This window comes from Lissotriton vulgaris, chromosome 6, assembly GCF_964263255.1.
Source record: "Lissotriton vulgaris chromosome 6, aLisVul1.2, whole genome shotgun sequence".
NCBI lineage: Eukaryota > Metazoa > Chordata > Amphibia > Caudata > Salamandridae > Lissotriton > Lissotriton vulgaris.
In genome coordinates this window covers 694,392,251-694,414,322 of record NC_141694.1, presented here as the reverse complement: position 1 = coordinate 694,414,322, position 22,072 = coordinate 694,392,251, and positions in this window count along the sequence as shown.

Here is a 22,072-nt window from a genome sequence, read left to right as displayed (position 1 = left end):
GACAACACAATTTGCGACTCTACATCACGTGTTATCTTTTGTATTGCTGTGAACAAATTGCTTGTCTGTCTTATACCAGTCCAACTTAATTTCTTTCGCAGGCTTGGCTTGCTGAGGCTATTCTGTATTTCTACAGCATTGCTTTAGGAGTTGTTTATTTGAACATAAGTTTAGATTTTTAATAAACCTTTTAACCCATAGCTCCAGATTCCTGGTCCTCATTGTGTAGCTAGTGAGTTGCACTGTAAATTGATTTTGGTTAATGATTAATGCTAGCTTCCATCACCTGTCAGTTGGACAGAAAGATCCGTCAGAGGACCAATGGTAAGCAAGTGGGCCACGAAAATGCTGTATCAGATCCATACTACCTTTTTATTGGCCTTGAGTCACGCCACTGTCATCAATAGAGTGCGCAACATTCAAATGTTCTAATTTAAATTATTTGCATTCTGAGGAAAGGTTTTTTAAGACTTCCTGTAGAAATCAAATAGGTTTACATTCCCATAAGTGTAATTTAGTCACCAAATTTTAATTTAAAAACATGACAACGTCCACGTACTGTAATGCACTCTAACCGATTAGTGCAGTTTGGGTTTACTGTATCATGGATAGCTGTTTTTGAAGAATTGTAGGCACATGGTAAAGAGGGCATCATCTATTCTAATACGTTTGATTTTTTTTCTCATTGAAATTTTGTATAGAGCATTTATATTTTTGCCATTTGTTTGGGTGTTTCTTTATATTGCTTCTTCAAACTGACAATAATGATGCTACATACATAAAATGGCAGATATGTGGAAGTACTGTAAATTGTCATTCCCAAGGGAGTTGTTAGAAGTTTTGAGATCTTTGCTCAATACCAGCATAGAAATAGTAAAGTACTAAAGTCCACAGGCCAAATTATGATGCAACCACCATTGTAGCAGTCGCATTGGCCGCCTTTTATATTGCGGCAGGTGCTGCTGGCTGCAGCACCTGCCGCAATGTCAGACAGGGATGTCTTACATATCCCTGTAATATATGAGAGGCACCATGCGGGCCTGTCACTTGGTTCAGGGATATGAAGGGGGAAACACCAACACCCAAAGAAATGTGCCGGGGAAGGAGGGCCCCCAAAGTCCATCCCGCCAGCCTTTTCATGTTGGGTGAACCACCATGGAAAAGCTGGCAGGGAGGGACATCCTAATCCCTATGGAGGTGCCTGGTAGGCACCACCACTAATGAAGGAATTGGGAGGCCCTCTGCCACATCAGCGGGCTCAAGGAGTCCGTCGGATGTGTGGCAGTCAGAGTTTCTGACTGCCATGGAACCGCCAGCCATAGTAATGTGGCAGACGGGGAATGGCCTTCCAATGGTGGTGAAACCACCACCGACAGCCTGTCGGTGGCAGTTGTGCCATCATCATAATGACCCCCTAAGTTTGCTGAAGGTGTTTTTGCGTAGAGAAAACAGGGGGCTGTAGAACCACGCAAAAAGTGCACACTCAGCTTCTGAAATCCCAACAAACCTACAAAAAGAAAATGGGTACTAGAGCTTTCTCGGTCTCACCTAAGATATGGTACTCTCTACCACCGGATGTTCACCTAATTTCCTCTACCACTATCTTCAAAAATGTTTTTACCCTAAGACAATATATCTGTGCCTATGGAAATGTAACCATAATAACTTCTCTATGACGATTGACCATCTTATTCATAGCTATGATTAAGGTCAAGCTTTATATTCTATGTACTTTCATATATGATTATCATGCACACATGTATCGTTTGTTTACCAGTCCAATTGATAACTTACTCCTCATCATGTAAAGCGCTCTGATACCCACTAGGGTCATGGTTATGCTATACAAAACTATAAATAAATACATACAATAAACTATTGCATGTTCAAGGATAAATATTATCACACCATAAAGCATTTGTACAACTTTTGTATTTTAACAACTGTCACAGAATGACAGTATTCTTGCAGGGAGTGCTTCGCTAGTGTTGCAACCTGCCTGGATGGAGGTAGTTCAAAGCCTTCACAGCTGTTGCTTAATGCTTTGCTCTTCCAATCTGATTTGCTTTTACAATTTGACTAGGGTGAGGCAAGGGCTACAGACATGTCCCTTTCCTCAAGTGGTTCACACTGAAACTGCACAACAGAGACAGGAGAGCTGAGTAGGATGAATGGGAACCCTGCTTTGCATCATGACAACCAAATACTCTTCTACCACTACACTGAAAAGGAGGGATCAGGGTGCAGACTAGGGTATTAGGTTATTGATGACAAATAACCTATAGGAGAGTGTTTAGCACGCTGCTTCTCTATTATTTTCAATAGAGCTCCCAATATCCCAGTGATCTAATTCTATAGAATTCAATATGTATACAGTCTTTGCCGCTATTGCTTCTTCTGTTATTTATCTGGCGACTAAAGCGACAATAGCTTTAAATCCGGAGCAATTTATTGTAGCTTAAAGCACCAATTATTTCAGCATACTGATACAGTGAGATTTAGAAAATTATATTATACAATACCTTTATAGCTAGATTACACATTGAGGCTGACATTTTTCATTACAGAATATATTTAGGGTTACATGAAACAAAGGCTAGATAGTAGAAGCATCATAAAAGTATGCTTTTAAAAATGAGATGAAGAAAACATGCGTAGAATAATGTTAATACACATAAATTAAGTTGTAGTAATGAAACTTATGCTTGTAAATGGAGGTTTATGCTTAGTGATATGGTATATATTGCTAATATCTAACAAACAACACGAGTGAGTACTGAGTCAATTTTCAAATCACTTACACTTTTTATTTTCACAAAAAAACAACCAGCTCCACTATAATCAATTCGACTTCCAGGGTGGGAACCCAATGATGAAGCATGTCACCAACTAGGTTGGTGAGTGAGGGTGCTTTTAAAAACCCTTAAGGTTCCCTCCCTATAATACCATAAGTGAGAGTCTCCACAGGGTAATGTGTTGGGTGACACAAGTACTCACTCCTGTTGTTTGTTAGATATAGTCAAAGTAGTAGTAGTTGTAGTAGTAGTGGTAGTAGTCTTTCTCTCTCTCTCTCTCTCTTTTTCCTGTTATTGAGCCTATTGCGAATATGCATTGTTTAGAGAAATCGCTGCAAAAACACGTACACAATAAATAAAAAAGTTGTCATTTTGCAGACTGAAGTTTGAAAAACGTGCATTTAAGAGATTAATTTTAACAATTTGTGTAAGTTGGATATTTTAACATTAGACATTTCATTTAATAATACTTGTGAAAGTTTATATATTTTTATATATTTTTATGGGATTAGATTTAAATTGATTACAACTAAGGAAGAATTAAAGCTTATTTCATTTAACCATGCAGTGCTAACTTAAAGGCCTTTCTTCTTCGAGATGCTTTGTCAAAGGCATTGACCTTTCCCCTGATTTAATATAATGGATTGTTTTTTTGCAGGAGTAATGTAACTTGTTTGTTCTGGACACTACTATTCCTTGACATATTTTCATTACTCTTGGAATGTTCACTAAAGAATCACCACTGGGTCTGGGCTCCCAACGGCACAGCTTGCCACAAGCTATAATGAACAAAAGAATGCACTTGCCGGTATTTGCTTAACCTATTTGCTTGATTTCCGGGTCCGCTAACTCCCATGATCTAAAATAACACGAGTTTTGTTATTTTAGATCATGGGAGTTAGCGGACCCGGAAGTCAACACGACCGCGGCGATTCGGAGGAGACAAACTGAATGCTCCGTGCACCGTCAATCGAAGGCGGAGGCATACGAAACCGTGATACAGATCGCAATACAAACTCCGAAGGAGACTCCATCTAGACTACGACTCCCTTGATCCTGTGCGGACCCGGTAATCAACGCGACCGCGGGGAGACAAGCTGTATGCACTGTGCCCCGTCCACCTAAGGCGGAGGCAACAGAACCCCAGAGATAGATATCTGAGCTCTTCTGCCAGTGCGCAGAGAGGTGGGGCAAGATCTTCATACATGCAACACGGACCCATAAACAAAAAATAACCTTGTACACGTCGGGAGCTTTGTGCAGGTCGTCCACAGTCTAAACCCAGAGACAACGGTCCTGATGATAACTCTAAAATAACACGAGTTTGAAACGCGTAGACCTTTCAATAAGCCAAAAAACAAAAAGGGTTCCAAGAATTGAAAAACTAATTTCCTTTGAGAATATTAATTGGATATAGCTTAACTGTAAAGAATTTTATTCCAGTATTCATTTAAAAAGCATATTGTTGTTGTTGTTTGTGGTGGTACGTCTGATGAATGAATGGAGGTTTGAAGGGTTCACTTTTTTTGAATTGTATATAGTAATTGTTTTTGTCCATGTAAATATGAATGTTTTTCTTTGTGTACATAAGGTCTTAAAAATGTGAATTTGGCAAACTAAGATACTAAAGTAGAAAATGTATAAATTAAATAAAATAAAAAATAAATAAAAGAAGTGTTAATACACACAAAACATGGTGTTTTAGGTAATATGTTTTAAAAAAATCGTTTAGGTTAAGCAAATAGCGGCACATGCATTCTCTTGGAATGTTCACAGCAAAATGTTCCCTGTAAATCGAATTTTAGCTATGACTGTAAACTGCAATTTGTATTTATTTTTGGCAACGTTGTGCCTATGTGGACTTGCAAAGTTTAGTTTCTCATGACAAGCATAGGAAATTAGATAAATGTTTCCATTATTTTAGGCACCATGATGTGGCTATAGCCACGTGAAGGTCTTTCGATGGTGGTGTGATGTTATGTCACTAGGACTTTACTGAAAAACGTATAAAAGAATAAACCCCAAAGGAGGGGCAACTCGAACCCTGCAGAAGCAGATTTCTTTGACTTTTACCACAGATGCTCCGCACACTTCTTTCACTTTTATGCAACGCAGATGCTGACTTAAATTGCTTTATGCAGACTGTTAGATCTGGGGGTCTCTAGTTGGTAATGGTATTCACCTTTGTCCAAATAGGGACCCTTACTTCTAAGTCAGGATAAGGGGATTACACTCCTTAATAACCCCTGCTCACCCCCTTGGTAGCTTGGCACGAGCAGACAGGCTTATCTCAGAGGCAGGGTGTTAAGCATTTGTGAATATACACAGTAATACAATGGAAAGACGCCGGGTCCTGATGCACTACCGGCTGAATTCTACAAGGCATACTCAGAGGTTCTAGTACCGGAACTGTTGTGAGTCTATAAGGCGGCACTGGAGTACTCAACACTTGCCCCCACACAAAACGAGGCAACGCTGGTCTCTCTGCTAAAGCCGGGTAGGAACCCTGAACTCCTAGGCTCTTACAATCCACTGGCCCTGTTGAACACAGACTATAAAATACTCACCTCCATCCTGGCCAAATGCCTTGCACCATTTGTGCCGGCTCTGGTAAATGCAGACCAGAACGGATTTGTGCCCACTAGGAGCACCTCCCTCAATATTCGGAGGCTATTTAGGCTACAGCAGTATGCAACAATAAACTGGCCCAGATCTGGCTGTTTAGTGTTAGACCTGGAGAAGGCCTTTTATTCGCTGGAGTGGCCCTATCTTGTGGCGGTCCTACGTAAATATGAGCTAGAGGATCACTATCTAGAAATGGTGCAGTTGCTGTATCAGCATCCCACAGTCCGGGCTTGTACGGGCAGGCTTCTGTCTGAAAAAATCAGGGTGAGACGAGGCACCAGACAGGTTTGCCCCCTGACCCTGTTGCTTTTCTCCTTTTCTCCTTAGCCATGGAGCCACTGGCGGCTCTCCTCCGTGAGGGGGGCGCGGATTGGGGTATACCCTTGAGCGATGGCCTACACACAGTGTCCCTGTATGCAGATGACCTGTTATTATACGTGCGCGATCTTTATGCTGTGCCGCCGGAGATATCGGCAATATTCAGTAGATTCGAAGCGATGTCGGGACTTAGGGTAAACTGGGCAAAGTCAGGCACCTACTCTTTCCGAGATGACGTGTCGTGACTGATATACTTATCAATGGAACTGCGCTTGCCTGGTATCCGACCACGTTTAGATATTTTGGAATACATGTTAACAGATCCCCAGCAGATATACTGGATGGTAATCTGGTTCGCGCCATATCCTCAATAAGCGGTACAAAAAGGGGTGGTGATGGACGGAGCATCTGAATCAATCAAACACTCACACCCAGTCAAAAGATCTGGGTTTAATCCATCACCGTTCTTTAGCCCACTCTGCCACCCCAGTTCAGACATGGCTATATGCAAATCAGTTTGACCCTGTGCGACATGGGAACAGTCCAGCCCGAACTGCCAAGCCATGCCTTCCCTGACCGACCATGTTTAGATATTTAGGAATACATGTTTACAGATCCCCAGCAGATATACTGGATGGTAATCTGCTTCGCGCCATATCCTCAATAAGGGCACAGATGAAGTTCTGGAGGGCCTTACCACTCAATGTGATGGGCCGTGTCACCCTAACCAAGATGATAGTGCTACCTAGATTGTTGTATTATTTTGCGAACCTTCTGGTGTATGTCCTAGTGAGGCTCTTTAAAGAATTGGAGGGGCTGTTACGTGGCCTGATTTGGAATGCGGGCCGGCCCAGGATAGCGCTGCAGAAGCTATATGCACCCCTGGAAGGTGGAGGCTTGGCTGTTCCTCATCTGGGGCTGTACTATATAGCAGCGCAATTGCAGTGGGCCACAAGGTGGCTGAGCGGTAGGAATCTGGGTGAAACAGCAACCGAGACGACAGCTTGGACGCAGCCCCAGATATGTCGATTGTTCCACCCATTGACGAAGCTTCCCCGCCCGCAACAAATACATATTAAGCTGGCGCATAGGTGTTTTAAGAGAAGTCTTCACTTCACAAAAGACATACTTCCATATGCCCCAGTACTGCCACTGGTTGGAACGCCTAGAGGCAGAGTCCCCATAACTAACATACCATTAGCGCCCTGGGTGGATGCGGAAGTGTAGACTCTGGGGGACCTGTATGCAGACGGCACTTTACTGCCTTTTGCGACACTAACAGCAGACACTGGATTACCAGCGGGCCAGTTCCTACTGCATGCAGTCATTACGCGCACATTCAAGCTAGCATGGGGCAACATGACCACCGAGCCACCGACGCACCAGATATTGCAATACTTGCATGTGATGGGGGAGGGGCCGCACATAGTACAGGCCCTGCTCATTCATGTATTGAAACCTCTGCAGAGACTTCGCACACATTGGACTGAGGACAGAGGGCGTCCCTGGACCAATAAAGAGTGGGAAGGCATTATAGCCAGCGTCACACACATACCACGAAATTCGAGATTCAGGCTCATACAAACTTACATAGTGCACAGGGCGTATCTTTCACCAAACAAGATGAATAAATACTTAAACATCAATACTTCCGAATGCCCGAGGTGTTATCACCTGGGCACTGGCCTGTTACACATGTTATGGTCTTGTCCCCTGCTTTTACATTATTGGCGCGTGATCACAGGAACACTTTCCACCTGCACTAACACAGAGGTTCCTACTACATAGAAAGTGTTCATCCTGGGGTTTTATAGGAGAACTAAGGCCAACAAGGTGAGCTCCAGGTTTCGAGACTTGGGCCTCGTATCTTAGAAGAGGCTTATCACTAAAAGATGGAAGCACAGGGAACCTCCAGAGGCATTACACTGGGCGAAGTCCTTTGGGGTACACAGGGAAGAAGTGGCGGGGATCCGCAAGTATCACATTGCACAGACCTGGGAAGACATGCTCAGGACTTTCATACAATCTACGGCCACACTGCAGACACACCCCGAGCAACGGGCAGGACCTGCCATTCAATAATTTACCTGGGCGCTGGTGACACGCTGCCCCTGGGCGTCTCCATCACTGCAAGCGTCGGGCTGGGCAGTGACCTCACATTCCTCAAACGTCACTATACGGGAGCAGCTCCTGCAATATGACGCCCTAATGACCACGCAGCCGCATGGGGAAAGCAAACAAAACAGAAGCAGCCGGGACCGCGCTCAGATCTAGCTAGATGTTGGATACATACATCAACAGTTGTGCAACGTCTCTCTTATTTGTTTTATTATTTACTGTTGTTGAATTTGGTTGATTTGTTATAAGAAGAGGAAAAAAAATATCTAATGTACGGACTCTATACTTATATATGTACTGCTTTAACTGCTCATGAAACGCTATGTGAAGTACTCTAAGAGCGGAGTTCCAAATGTGATTAGCTACTATATGTGTGTATTGATATTTCCAAGGCGCATCGTTTACTATTAAGCAGAGAACTGCCCCCTCCCTTCGTTTTGGCCCTCAATCGGAGATGACAGAATGTACGGGCTGCGGTAGCCTGAGGCGGGTTATAAATGTTTGAGCAACCTTGCGCTGCAGGTATGGCCGACACTGAAACAGTAAGAAAGAAAGGAGGGAAAATACAGTTCTGGAGCACTCTGTTGACATGATTCCCCCTCTCCTTTCACAGTGCAGGGCAGAGACATCAGAAAAGCCACAGGGGGTGGAGCCAGCATTGTAGAGGGAAGGCCCCGCCCTATTCTAGTCCCAGGTGCAATTCCTCCTTCCCATCTAGATGCAGATCTCTCTATTCACCACTGGGCTGCCCCAGCCTGTCTCTTGGAATTCCCTAGACCTGTCACTCACAAACCCAGACAAGGAATACACAACCCAGCAGAGGCAGGCTCAAATGGTTAGGCAAGCAAATACCTGCTTTCTAAAAGTGGTATTTGCAAACACAGAATATTAAAATAAACTTCACTAAAAGATGTATTTTACTATTCTGAGTTCAGGCATAATGAATTTTAATTTCTACCATATTCCCTGAGTCAGTTAGGATTATAAGAATGTAATAATCCAACTGCCCATTCTGGCCTATGAGAACGGGTAGCCTTAAATATTGAAAAACAAAATGGCTGTAATTCAATATTAGAACATGCTACACACATCAGAGCACATCCTACTGTTGTATAGTGTTTTAGGACCCTAGTGTAAATTTCCAGATTCATGCCCTTATAAAGGTATAATTCACATTACCCTTATATAGGCATAGAAATCATACCCATATTTAGACATAGCCCATGCAGTCCTAATACAGGCATGGCTTCTTCCACTAGTACCAAAAAGCCACAATGATTTCTTGGAAAACCCGGCTTCAGCAGTCAAGGACATCCTCTTTCTTGAATATTGATTTGTCCTAGAAATCATGGCGTTTTCAAAGAACTAGATTCTCTTGGGGTTCTTTGGTGACGTTATTGTGTCCAACTTTACGTCAACCTAGGCACCTTCAAGGTATCAATATGCCCACACTTGCCCTAGCAAACACACAGTGGTTTGGAGCAGTTCGACTATCTACTTGCCCGACGCAGCTCACTACAGCAAGTGCCGAAGGAAGCTGACCCTCCAGCTGACGCACTGACAGAGAGGCTGCCTTTCTCTTGCTGAGAATCCAGCTCCAGTGTTTCCAAGCTCCCCTTGCGGGGTGTTGGGAAATCGAGTCTCAAGACAGAGATACCAGACCTCGTTCATTCTAACACCAAGGTACGGAGCTGATTAGACCCTAAAAGAAATCTTGGATAGATTCTTGGCAAAGAAACTAAACTTATGCTACACCTCACTTACTTCTTCCCTCGTACTAGACTTAGATTAGGTACATTGGGGTAGGCGCATTTTAGAAGAACCAGTTGAGCACTTTTAGTCTTTGTTATTTATGTATGTATTTTATGTTTTAGAAACCATACCATGCTTTTACAGTATTATTTTATAATACTCTTCTTGCTGTACGAATTATACTTTATTGCCAGTATTACGATTATAGCAGTTCATTTCTTCTGCATGAGAAAGACTGTTCAATAAATACTTTTATTGAAAACGCCCGTCTCTGTATTTCTCTGCATCTCTGATGAAACGAAGCATGCACGATTGACTGAGTAAAATATCTATCTATTGTTTCCACGACTCTGAAGATACGTTTTATCTTGGTGAAACAAAGTTGTCATGTTTATGCGGTTGTCAGAAACAAATCCCTTTTTGTTTATTCGAGAACTTTTCTAGTGACCTCTGAGCTAGCTGGCACTCACAATTAAGTCTAATTTATTCGATAGAGACATAGTCGACCTAAGTCCTACGTCAAATCTAAAGGATATATTATTCCAATGCGCAGAGCCTATTGGGAATATAGGAACTTCACTACATGGTGCCCAACATTTGGTAAGGCACTAATTTAACGCTAGATAATAGAGTAACTCAGTCGTACGTTTCACAGAGACCCCTTTTTCCCGTAAAATACTCCAATAGACGTCTGGAGTGGGTAAAAGGATACAAAATCTGCCATTACTGAGTAGGACAAAAATGCTATTTATTAGTTTTTGGTTTGTTCAACATTACAAACCAGTATTCCAAAATATTGTGCACCTTTTCTTTGTTTCCTTGAGGCTTGCTCTGCAAGACTTTCAACAAAATGTCGGATAGCTACACCGATAACGGTGGACCGACAAGCAATAACGCAACCGGTGGAACTGCAACTGCAACCCGGCTGGGCTTTGACGTTACAGGGTTTAATGAAGATGACGCGGAAGCTATAAACATCCCGGAAAATTTAAGGAAAACCATCACTATAAAGCTTATAACAAATGGCCTATCATTGAGAGGTGGTAGGGAATTTTTGTCATAGAGGCACATGAATATCGGCAGACAGAGGTATTCTACTCATAGATTGTCTTCCATGAAGCAAATCCATTAACACATGTGTTCCATTTCTACAAAATAGAGGAACCTCTAGCGGAATATGTTCCTTTCGAGGATATTGAGATTCCATTAACATCCCAAGAGCATGCGCTCTGGTTTAAAGGCACCCTACAACATCAAAATCACATTACCAGGCTCAGTCCACTAGGATAGACCAGGAGCAACATGGCCGGTACTAGCAAGCTATACACCACATCCTGCCATTGAACGAATGACAGAACCAGAACTATAAGTTCAACTAAAACAATTAATCAAAATACATAGACAATTGGTTCAATATGTCATGCGGACTCTAACAGTCCAACCTGCTATTAGGATTCCACAGCAAACCCCTCACCAGGGGAACAAAAATAAAATTACACCACAGACTATACAATCAGTCATTGGTAAATTACCTGCAAAAAGGGAACAAATTCCATTCTGGTTACCTCAAAAGATTACTCAAATAGAGGCAGTATTTCCACATAGTACACCTCTTGAGAAACACAGAATTTTAACAATCTGTTTACTAATGGGGATTGCACCACACCTGGAGGACTGCAACACTTGGGTTACAGTCTTTGCTGCAATCTACACAAAAACACATAGTGTTCCGTCTATGGCGGTAGTACCAGACGTCCTGAAACATATTCAAATGAATACAGGGCAGAGCCTGCTTTAAATCTGTGTATGAAATTACTTAAAGATTTCAAACAGGTCTCAGCGATAATATTAGCTAATATTAAAGGTGAAGCAGCATCCATGGCGATCCGCCAAAAATGAAAAGAACTTGATGTAACTGAGCAACCATATGAACTGGCCAGAATAATAGACAAATCCTATGAAGAATTAGTTAGAGATAGTTTGGGTGGGAAACCAGTTAAGCCCCAACTAACAGAAAGTCCTGAAAAGGTCTTTATTAAAAACACTCTCACTACTCCTAAAAAGAAGTGGGAAAACACTAGACAGACACTTCTTAAAGAGAAGCATTCTCAATCCAGAGGTACGTCTCCTCAAAAGGAGCCCTCTGAAAAGAGGTATAACCTCAGGAATAGCGATAATTTAAGAAAACCTGATAGATTTCAAGATACTGATACACGTTCCTCTCGTACCTTTCAGAATTCCTCACAGAAATTGGAAAGAATAGGACGGTCAGAACACAAGGAAGAACGCGTAAAGTCCAAAGACGATCAACACGTTCCAAAAAATAAGAAAGCCCAATTCACCAAGAAGAAGGTAGCAGGTCTAAAAATTAGATATGTCGAGGATCTTGAGGACACAACTCAAGAACGGGGAGTGGGCTCAGACAATGCTGGACAGCGCAGCAGAAGTTACCTCTGCTCGCAAGATCCTGAAGGATCATCTGGAGACATTGGACTTAAATAACATTCAAGTTGAAACTGCCGATACTAGGGCTAGTGTACCCCATAAGGTATATGAAGGAACACTCCAAAAGGAGGGGGACATAACTAGGGAAATAAGAGCACTCTTTTGAGAGAAGCTCTCCAAGGATTATGACATTCTTCTAGCTGAAAAAGACTGGCCACCAAAATATGTCAGGGAGTGCCCACATGGTGAAGACATCATTATGCCAGATTTCTCCAATCATATTCCAATTCACTTAAAATACACCTATGCCAGAAAATGGGCTGTAGCCCAGGCTCCAGCATTATATAAAAGTCATGTAGGATGGGATGAGGACTCTCCTTACCATAAAATCCAGTTCAAAAATCAACCAACTGCTCAGAGGCAGTATCCAGTTAAGCAAGAAGCTAAAAAACAGGTCAGGGAGATCTTAGATCAACTTGAATACCAAGGGGTGATTGAAACATGCACCTCGTCAATGAACAATCCTTTATTTCCTGTCTCCAAACCAGACAATACATATCGTCTAGTTTTGGACTACAGACATTTAAACTCTTGTTGCAAAACATTTGCAGTACAAAATGCACACAGTGCAGCACTGATGAATAACATTGTGCATAAAAAATATAAAACAACATTAGATATTTCTAACAGTTTCTTCTGTCAAAACATTGCACCTGAAAGCAGGTACTTGACCACTTTCTGAATTATGGGGACACAGTGTCACTTCTGTCGTCTCCCCCAAGTATTCAAGAATAGTCCAGGGTTATTTTCAGGCAGAGTAACAGAGTTACTACAAACATATGATGATGAAGACGATGACTTGTACAGGCACTTGAACAAAGTGAACACCATAATACTTGGTTTCGCATCTGAAGGTTATGAATTCAACTTTAAAAAATCAAGAATTGCCCACCTCTACGTCCTATTCTTAGGATACGAACTTTCAAGTGAAGGCAAAAGCCTGGCAGCAAACTTTTTAGAGAAATTCTAGGTTTTCTGATTTTCGGAAAAACGTATATTCTAAATTACGCAGAAAGGGTTAAACCTCTCTATGAATTAATCAAACCTGATTTCAAAACAAATTAATTGCACTCAAAAACACACAGAAATTTTGCGTTCAGTGCAAACAGGCATGTTAGCAACAACACATTTACAGACACGTGTAAACGTACGCAACCTTGTAATCAGAATAATCCCAGGAAGATGCGGATTCATGTACTTCACCTTTAATGAAGGTGAAAAAGTACCAATTGCTTACAAATCACACTTGTACACACAAGCTGAAATGAAATTCACTTCTACAGAAAAAATTCTGACAGCGGTTCAAACTGCAGTAGCAAAAGTGAAAGCTCCCGCACAGGGTAAACACTGATATTAAAAATACTTCAGAGGGAGGGGTCGACTTAAAAACGATTTTACTCAAAAACAGAACTGATCCTGATTGGAAAAAAATGGTTAATCTGGCCCACAGACACAAACAACTCTCAAGATAGATTCCTGAATAAGACACAAGGGTTCACATTCACTAGGCCAGACCCAAGATATGTCCAGAGACAACATCCAGGGATACTAACAACATACAGTGTAGGAAAACTGTGCCTTGAATGGCTGCAAAAATCTACACTTACAGAGCTTAAACAACACTTAACTTTACTTAAAGATGGCGTTGATTTGGGAGACTTCTTACTAGGGCCTCGTAAACCACGTCATACACGTTTCATATACGCCGGTATTTATGCTGCATATAATGAAGCATGGAAAATCATGCAAATGGAAACTGCAGAACGAATACGAGAAATTGATCGTATTAATTCAGAGAAAGTTCTCTCTGTAGTTGATAATGGGTTAACAACTCTGTCATCCAGAATTTATTCTTTGGACTGCATTGTATCCTCTGCCATAGACATAATGGAACAGGACTTGCTCATGTTACAACATGGACAATCGAAAATTGCATTATATAATGCTGCTAGGCTGGACGTTACAAAATCTTCATTCGGGCTATGTGCCTTGGCGTCTAATCAACACCACGTCATTGTTTACTGGATTTAACATTAGAGATAAACAAATCTCTTTAGCACAAAGGGGAGCTGACTATACGGTGCTGAGCATAGAAAAACTGGAAAAGTTACCATTGACTGTTTCTGAGAAACCAGTAATAGAATGGATAATGCATGGCACCATTACGCTGCCAGTGACGATTTTCCAGTTTCAGTATTGCTTGAAACACATACCAGCAGGCCTGTATGAAAGGTGGGGTAAAGAATACATTAAGGCTGATTGGAAAAGATGGCGGCCGGCTAGGAGGCTCGGTTGCGAGCTCCTCACTCTAGCTGCAGATGAACGATGCAAGAAAGATCTAGCACGTACAGAAACAAGGATCCTAATCAGAAAATGAAACTACACTAAAGAGCGAAACAATGCGCAATTAATTAATTGGAAAAAAAATCAACAGAACTTACCAGGAGCATTCCACCCCTGGGTCCAATGCGGAGCCTGACGCGGGAGCCCAGCTTCCACTCAGGAGCAGGTTCGAGTCGCTAGCCGAATCACTGCCCGAGTCAGCTCCGAGCGAGGGGGGAAGTGAGCGCTGAGGGCCGAGAGCTGGTACACTGTCCTTCCGGGTTGAGGAGGGCAGGAACAGCGGCGGGCTGCGGGAGCAAGCAGTAATAGCGTATGAGGCGTACGAGACGTATGAGGCACTGATATTCTGGACTGCATTCTCCACATTATTTCTTCTCGTACTATAGCATTACCGGAGCGGAGCGGTATTGCGGTATTGCTGACAGCCGGGAGGAGAGCGAGGACAGGAGACACCAGAAGGCAGCAGTAGCGGCAGTGAGTGGCAGTTGGTGAGGCACTGGAGGCACATTCTGGATCCTGGAGGCTGCATCCTCTTGTTGGAGCAGAGCACAGACAGGCAGTGCAAACAAACTGGTGTGAGACAGAAGTGTAGCCCTATTCGCCTAGGGCTCTGGGCACTGAAATCTGGCATTTCTCTTTTCGATTTGAATTTCCTGCACCTTCAGTGATTCTCAGTGCATTTCCAGAGCTGGATGGCAGCATTTAGATAAAAGGAGAAGTGGAGGTACAGCGACTTCAGTGTAACCACGCTTTCCAGGTGTGGTCTGAAGCAGCCAAAGCACTCCAGAGGAATAGGAGTATTACAACACGACTGATAGAGAAGGCGGGAGTCTCTCAGCAGCCCGCTGCCTCAGGGAGAATTGGACCCGGGACATCCACTTTACTCGGGTAAGTGATGATAAAGCACTAAGCTATCTCGCTAAAAGTTTTTTCAAACGAGGGCACAACGAACACACCATCATACTAATTCTAGCAAAAAAACAAAGATCAAACTTGGACTCTGGGGGAGGTGCAGAAGGGTGCGCAGGAGGTGCAGGGAGGGAGCAAAACGCAGACCTGGATAAGCGGGAGACACAAGGGGTAGATGAGGTGAGAGTAAGTAATCATAAAGGGAGTGCGAATCCAAATGCACTAATTCCCGCTTAAGGGAGGCTGGGCACAAAAAAGCCTTTAAGAGAAAAAGGGGTAAGTATCAACTACTGTTTAAGGAGTAAAACTACCCTAGTAACAGATCAACACCAAGAGCAAAAGTCGAGCATAGCGCACTCCCCAGAAGTAGAAAAATTGTCAGGTATATCCCCCCCGATTGTCCCAAAAAGCACAAAAAAGAAGAGGAAACGGAAGGCAACTGGAAAGTTTCAAGACCCCGCATCTAGAGCAAGCCAAGCCAATTTATTATCACCCAGTCTGACAAAACAAAAGATAACCCCCTCCCTAAAGTCCTTTTTCAAAGTGCAGGGAAGCTTGAGAGACAACTTGGGAAAGGAAAAACACCAAAACAAGATCGGGCCTGACAATCAGAAAGAGACGTATAATGTAGAGAAACTGGCAAAAATGTCACAAGTAAGTACTAGCAACAGGTATGTGGTTTTAGAGACACCAATTCAGCAGGAGACAAAAAAGAATCCCCATAACCCCGCAAGTATAGAAGCACCAGAGGAGCTCTGTATGCCATTAAAAAACAAGGATTGTCTGGAAAGCATGATGACCACCATGATGAGGGAGATGAGATCGAACTTTGAGAAATCAGAGAGGAACCAGACAAAAATCCAGTAAGTGTGCAAGGAGATGGACCAGAAGGTAAACAGTCTAATGGAGAGAGTAGCCTCAGTTGAGCTGGAAGTTGAGGCCTTAAACAAAAAAGTGGAGGAAAATAAAAAAGAAATAGATCAACTCAAGACCCCCTAAAAAATAGCCAAAGTGGTCTATGACAGGTTGGAAGCAATGGAAAACCAAGCAAGGAGAAATAATGTAAGAATTCTAAACGTACACGAAAGCCTAGAAGGTGAAGATATCAAAACATTCGTAATTAAACTACTAGAAGACACATTACTATGGACAAAAAAATTAAACCTGGCAGAAGATATACAGAGAGTCCACCGGGACCCATTTGCCAGGAATAAGATCAGAAAGAACCCAAGAAAAACTCCTCATAAATTTCAAGAGCTACACCTTAAAGGAAAGAATTTTGAGTGAGGGCCTGAAAGCAGGCTCATTTCAGATCAAATATTGGGCTTATAGGATAAGATCAGACATATCCAAGACGACGCAAGATAGGCAATGGCAACTAGGCCAATATATGCAGCAACTATTTATTTATTTATTTATTATTAATCTTATAGAGCGCGACAGCTACCCGTGAGGGTTTCCCGGCGCTAATTGACAGTGAACAGCATAATTGATCCTGAAGAAGAAATTATTGGGCAAAAAAACAGGTCTTTAAGGCTTTTCGGAAGCGGAGATGGCACTGCTCCATTCGTAGGTCCAGGGGAAGAGAATTCCAGAGTTTGGGTCCCAGAACAGCAAAGGAACGGCCACCTACTCTTGAAAGCCTGAACTTAGGCACGCAGAACAGGTGTTGAGCAGAAGATCGAAGAGAGCGTGCGGGTATATAAGGTTTGACAAGTGCTTGAAGATAAGTGGGAGCGGCTTCAATTTTAATCTTATGCATGAAGCATAGTGCCTTAAATTTTACCCGGTTGTCAAGATTAAGCCAGTGGAGTTGCTTGATGCGTTCCGTAATTGGATCATATTTCCGGCATCCACACAGAAGCCGAGCAGCGGCATTCTGGACTAGTTGGAGACGGCGCATGACCGCCCTGGTAGCCCCCAGATAGAGCACGTTACTGTAGTCTAATCTAGAGGTCACCAGGGCCGTCACGACAGATCTCTGGGTGTCGGATGGCAGAATCCAGAAGATTTTTCTTAGCCATCTTAGGATAGTGAAGCAGGTGGCTGTAACTTTATTGACTTGGTCTTTCATCGATAGATCCCTATCGATAAGAACCCCTAGATTTCTTGCTCGTTCCGATGGAATGGGTAAGTCGCCCATGGTCGACGGCCAGTGTCTCGGACTCCAAAGGTCAGGCTTGTTACCAAAGACAAGCACCTCCGTCTTGTTGCTGTTGAGCTTAAGAAAATTACGGCTCATCCAGCGGGAAATGTCACTGAGACCAGATTGCAGAGAAGAAGGTGATGAAGGATCGGCTTGGGATAAAGAAAACACAATCTGAGAGTCATCGGCATAAGTAAAGAGATTGAGACCAGAGTGATGTGCGACATGTGCTAGCGGAACAACATAAAGATTGAAGAGGAGAGGACTAAGGATAGAACCCTGGGGAACGCCATGAGGGGAATGATAAGTGTTGGAAGTGGAGGTATTAGAAAAGATTTGAAAAGTCCTATCAGTGAGAAAAGACGAGAGCCAGTGCAGGGCTTTGTCACAAATGCCAAAGGAGGCAAGGCTACTGAGAAGGATACTGTGAGAGACAGTATCGAAGGCTGCACTGAGATCGAGCAATATCAGTGCAGCCGTTTCACCTTGATCTAGTAATTGGCGGATATTCTCAGTTACTCCTAATAGAGTGGTTTCAGTGGAGAAGCCTTGACGAAAGCCTGATTGGGAGGGGTGAAGGAGATTGTTAGAGGTGACAAAACATGAAAGATGTAAATGAATGTGCCTTTCTAAAATTTTTGAGAAAGCCGGCAACAATGAAATGGGCCGGAAATTGGCGGCAACATTAGGATCTGCAGTGGGTTTCTTAAGGAGCGGGGTCACCATTGCATGCTTCCAGCTGTGGGGGACCGTGGCTGAGTCAAGAGAAGCATTTAGTAAGGAACAGATCACATTGAGTTGGGGAGACTCAAGATTACGTAGAACCGAAATGGGTAAGGGGTCCATGGGTGAGCCAGATTTAATATTGTTTAAAATTTCCAAAAGGGTGGCAGGTACGAGGTCAGGCCAAGTCTTCAAAGAAACCGAAGGAAGGCAAGAAGTGGTGGGGGATGAACAAGGACTGGCATTGGATTCCTCATGGGTTATTATATCTTTGTAGATTTTGTCAATTTTGGACGTGAAGTACTGGGCGAGTTCGTCACATTTCTTGCTGGAAAGAGGAGGGGGTATAGCAACTGTCTGTGATCCAGCAAGGTCTTTTACTACTTTAAATAAGACATTTGATTTATTCATGGCTTCTGTAATCAGGTTATTGACATAAGTGGCTCTAGTGTGAGCACAAGCCTTGTGGTAAAGTTTCAATTCATTTTTGTACGTAAGCCCAGCAGCAGTTGAATAGTCCTTCCTCCAGGTACGTTCTAGTCTCTTGCATTGGGATTTATGTAGACGGAGGATTTCGTTGTACCAAGGGGCAGGAGAATTATGGACAATATTTTTCTTATTTGTGAGAGGGAGGCAAGTATTTATAGCATCGGAGAGCCAGGAGTTCGCTGAGTTGGCAGCTGCATTCATATTGTCTAAGTTAGGTAGGTATTTAGGCAAGAGATCGGACAGTTTTTGATTAAGAGCTGCAATGTCCAGATTTTTCCAGACTCTCTTCTTGAGATTGAAAGAGGAATTTGGTATGGTCTGTGTTTTGTTTGTAGCTACAGTAAATTTTACTGGATAATGATCAGACCAAGAAACAGGTAAAGCAGGAGAGCTTGTTATTAGCGAAGAGTTGGAAAAAATAGGATCTAAAAGATGCCCGCCCTTGTGGGTGGGACCCTTGTTATGTAAGATTAAGTTCATAGCGGCAAGATCAGTAATGCAGTTTCCTGCTGATTTATCATTGGGGTTGTCCAGATGTAAGTTTAAGTCACCAATGACAAAGAAGTTACTGGAAGAAACGAGCACTGATGCAATATAATCCAAGAATTGGGTGTACCAAGAATTTACAGTGCCAGGGGGACAGTACATTAGGAGCCCAGTAAGAGTGTTATTGGGATTTAGAGTGAGCTTGAAGTGAAGAGCATCACATCCGCTCAAAGTGATAGGGTCTGAGTGGCATTGGTATTTTTTATTAAAAATAATCGCCACACCACCTCCAGTCCTTTTAGGACGGTCATTTTGGACAATGGCATAATCAGTAGGCAACGCTTCGGCGATGTCAGACATTGGAAGCAACAGTTCAAATGCGGTTTCCAGCAGCATTAAGAATAATGTGGCAAAACAAAAAGCATAATATCAGAGACCCCAAGGAGGTGGAAGACTTCATAGAACAAATCAAAACTCAAAAGTAGGATCAGTGTAGCACAATGTGAAAGTATGTAAGCAAAAAGGGGTGAGGAACTCAAAGAGGGGCAAAAAAGAGAACGCCCCACAAGGAGTTAAGGAAGGCTTTTCCAGGGAGGGACAGGGAGAAGGGGGATCACTCGAAAAAATTAATTCAAAAATAAAAAAGTGCACAAGGTGGGGAGCCAGATGGGGAAAGAATAAAAAAAATGTCCAAGGAAAGCAATGTGAGGTAGAGAGAGCCCAAAAGAATCGCAAAAATACCAGCAATAAGAACTTAGGGAAACTACAAACAGGACAAAGGAAGGTAGAAATAGAAAGAGGAAGGTATGTCAGTTAAAATAATATCTTGGAATGTGAATGGCCTCAGGTTGAAAAAAAGAAGGGTTAAAATACTGGAGTACCTGAAATGAGTGGACTGCGACATAATAATTTTGCAAGAAACCCATATGCTTAAGGAAGAATGGGAAAATGTTCTTAAAAATCAAAGGTGAATAGCTAACTGGGTATGTACAAATCAGAGTTGCACCATAAAAATAGTCGCAGTCTTCATCAAAAAATAAATTGGAGCTCAGATCGAAGAGACAGAAGTAGACAAAAAGGGCAGATGGGTAGTCTTAAAGATGAAAATATGTAGCAATAGATATACACTGGTTGCATACTATGGCCCCAACATAATTTTGGACCAAAATAAAGATTATTTTCCCCCCAAACATGGTCCGAACCTACCAAAAATGAGGGAGTGGGTGAACCACTACATCAAAGATCTGGGTATGGTGGATATATGGAGGGAGAAAGGAGGAAACCTTAACAAATACACACTACAAAATAAGAGGCTAGGGCATGCATCAAGGATAGATTACTTTCTAATTGATAAAAGATTATCAGAAGCAACACAAAAAGTGGATCATTTACCAGCTCACTTATCGGACCACTCAGCTGTGATATTACACCATAATTGTAGCGAAGTATTGCATACACGCAGATAGTCAGTAGATAGGGGAATCTTTCTAGATTCTGGATGCCTAGAACATCTGTCAAAAGAAACCAGAGATTTCTTTCAAATCAATAAAGAAGGAACCTCAAGGCAAATTGCATGGGAGACTTACAAAAAGCTTTATTAGGGGCAGATTAATTAGCCTTGCGGCCCATAAAAACAAAATAAAAAAAACCAAGATCAAAGAATTAGAGAAAGGAATAGCAACCTTAGAGATTGAGATTAGTAGATCTGCGGGCCTTGAAGTAAAATCTAGACTTAAAGAGGAGAGGGATAGGAAGAAGATGGAGCTGGTAGACTTCTTTGAAGTAATCTTAAAAGAAAAATGGGATGCGAGCAAAATAGCTCACTACGAGTATGGAGAAGGATGTGGGAAGTTATTGGCGGGGAAGCTTAAAACCGAACAAACAGAATAGAAAAGATCCATGTGGGAGACCAAAAATACACATCAGAAGAAGAGGAAATCAGAAAGTAATTTGCAGCATTTTTTGGTACCTTGTACACTGAGGAAGAACCGCTAACAAAAGAAAAAATACAACATATGTTGGAAAAAGTAGCCCTCCCAAAACTCTCACAAGAACAGAGAGATAAGATAAATAGAGAAATAACCAAGGAAGAAGTCTTGGGAGTGCTAAAGACCTTAAAGAAAAGTAAAGCGGCAGGCCCAGACTCACTCCCAAATGAGCTGTATAATCCTATGTGCGAGGATTCAGTAACTCCAATGACGGAACTTTTCAACAATATATTTTTTGAAAAACAACCACTACCAGGCTTGTGGAATGAGGCAACAATCAGCCTAATACTAAAGCCCGGAAAAGATCCAACACAAACCGAATCCTACAGGCCAATATCTCTCCTAATTACGGACTGCAAGGTGTACACTCAAATTCTATCCAAAAGGCTCGGAGAGGTTGCAGGCTCAGTGGCTCACATGGACCAAAAAGGTTTTATCAAAGGACAACATATACAGGAATTAACACATGAGCTTGTCCTAGCAATTGATATTGTAACGCAGTATGATATACCATTGTCCGTCTTGACCCTAGATGCTGCCAAAGCATTCAACAGGGTCATCTGTAGTTTCATTCCCTGGTGAGCGCTGGGATGCCTTTCTGGTAACCAGGCGCTATATAAAACTCAGAATAATAATAATATAATAATAATAATCTGGCCCTTTTTAATGGCCACCCTAGCGAAGTTTGACTTAGGCGAGACATTCCAAGAAGTAATAAAACAAATTTATAAAAATCCAACAGCAAAGGTGCATGTAAATAGGGTACTAACCGACAGCATAACAATAAAAAGAGGGACACGGCAAGGATGTCCCTTATCACCCCTCCTATTCGACTACTTATACATCGAACCATTGGCAGAAAAAATAAGAATGGA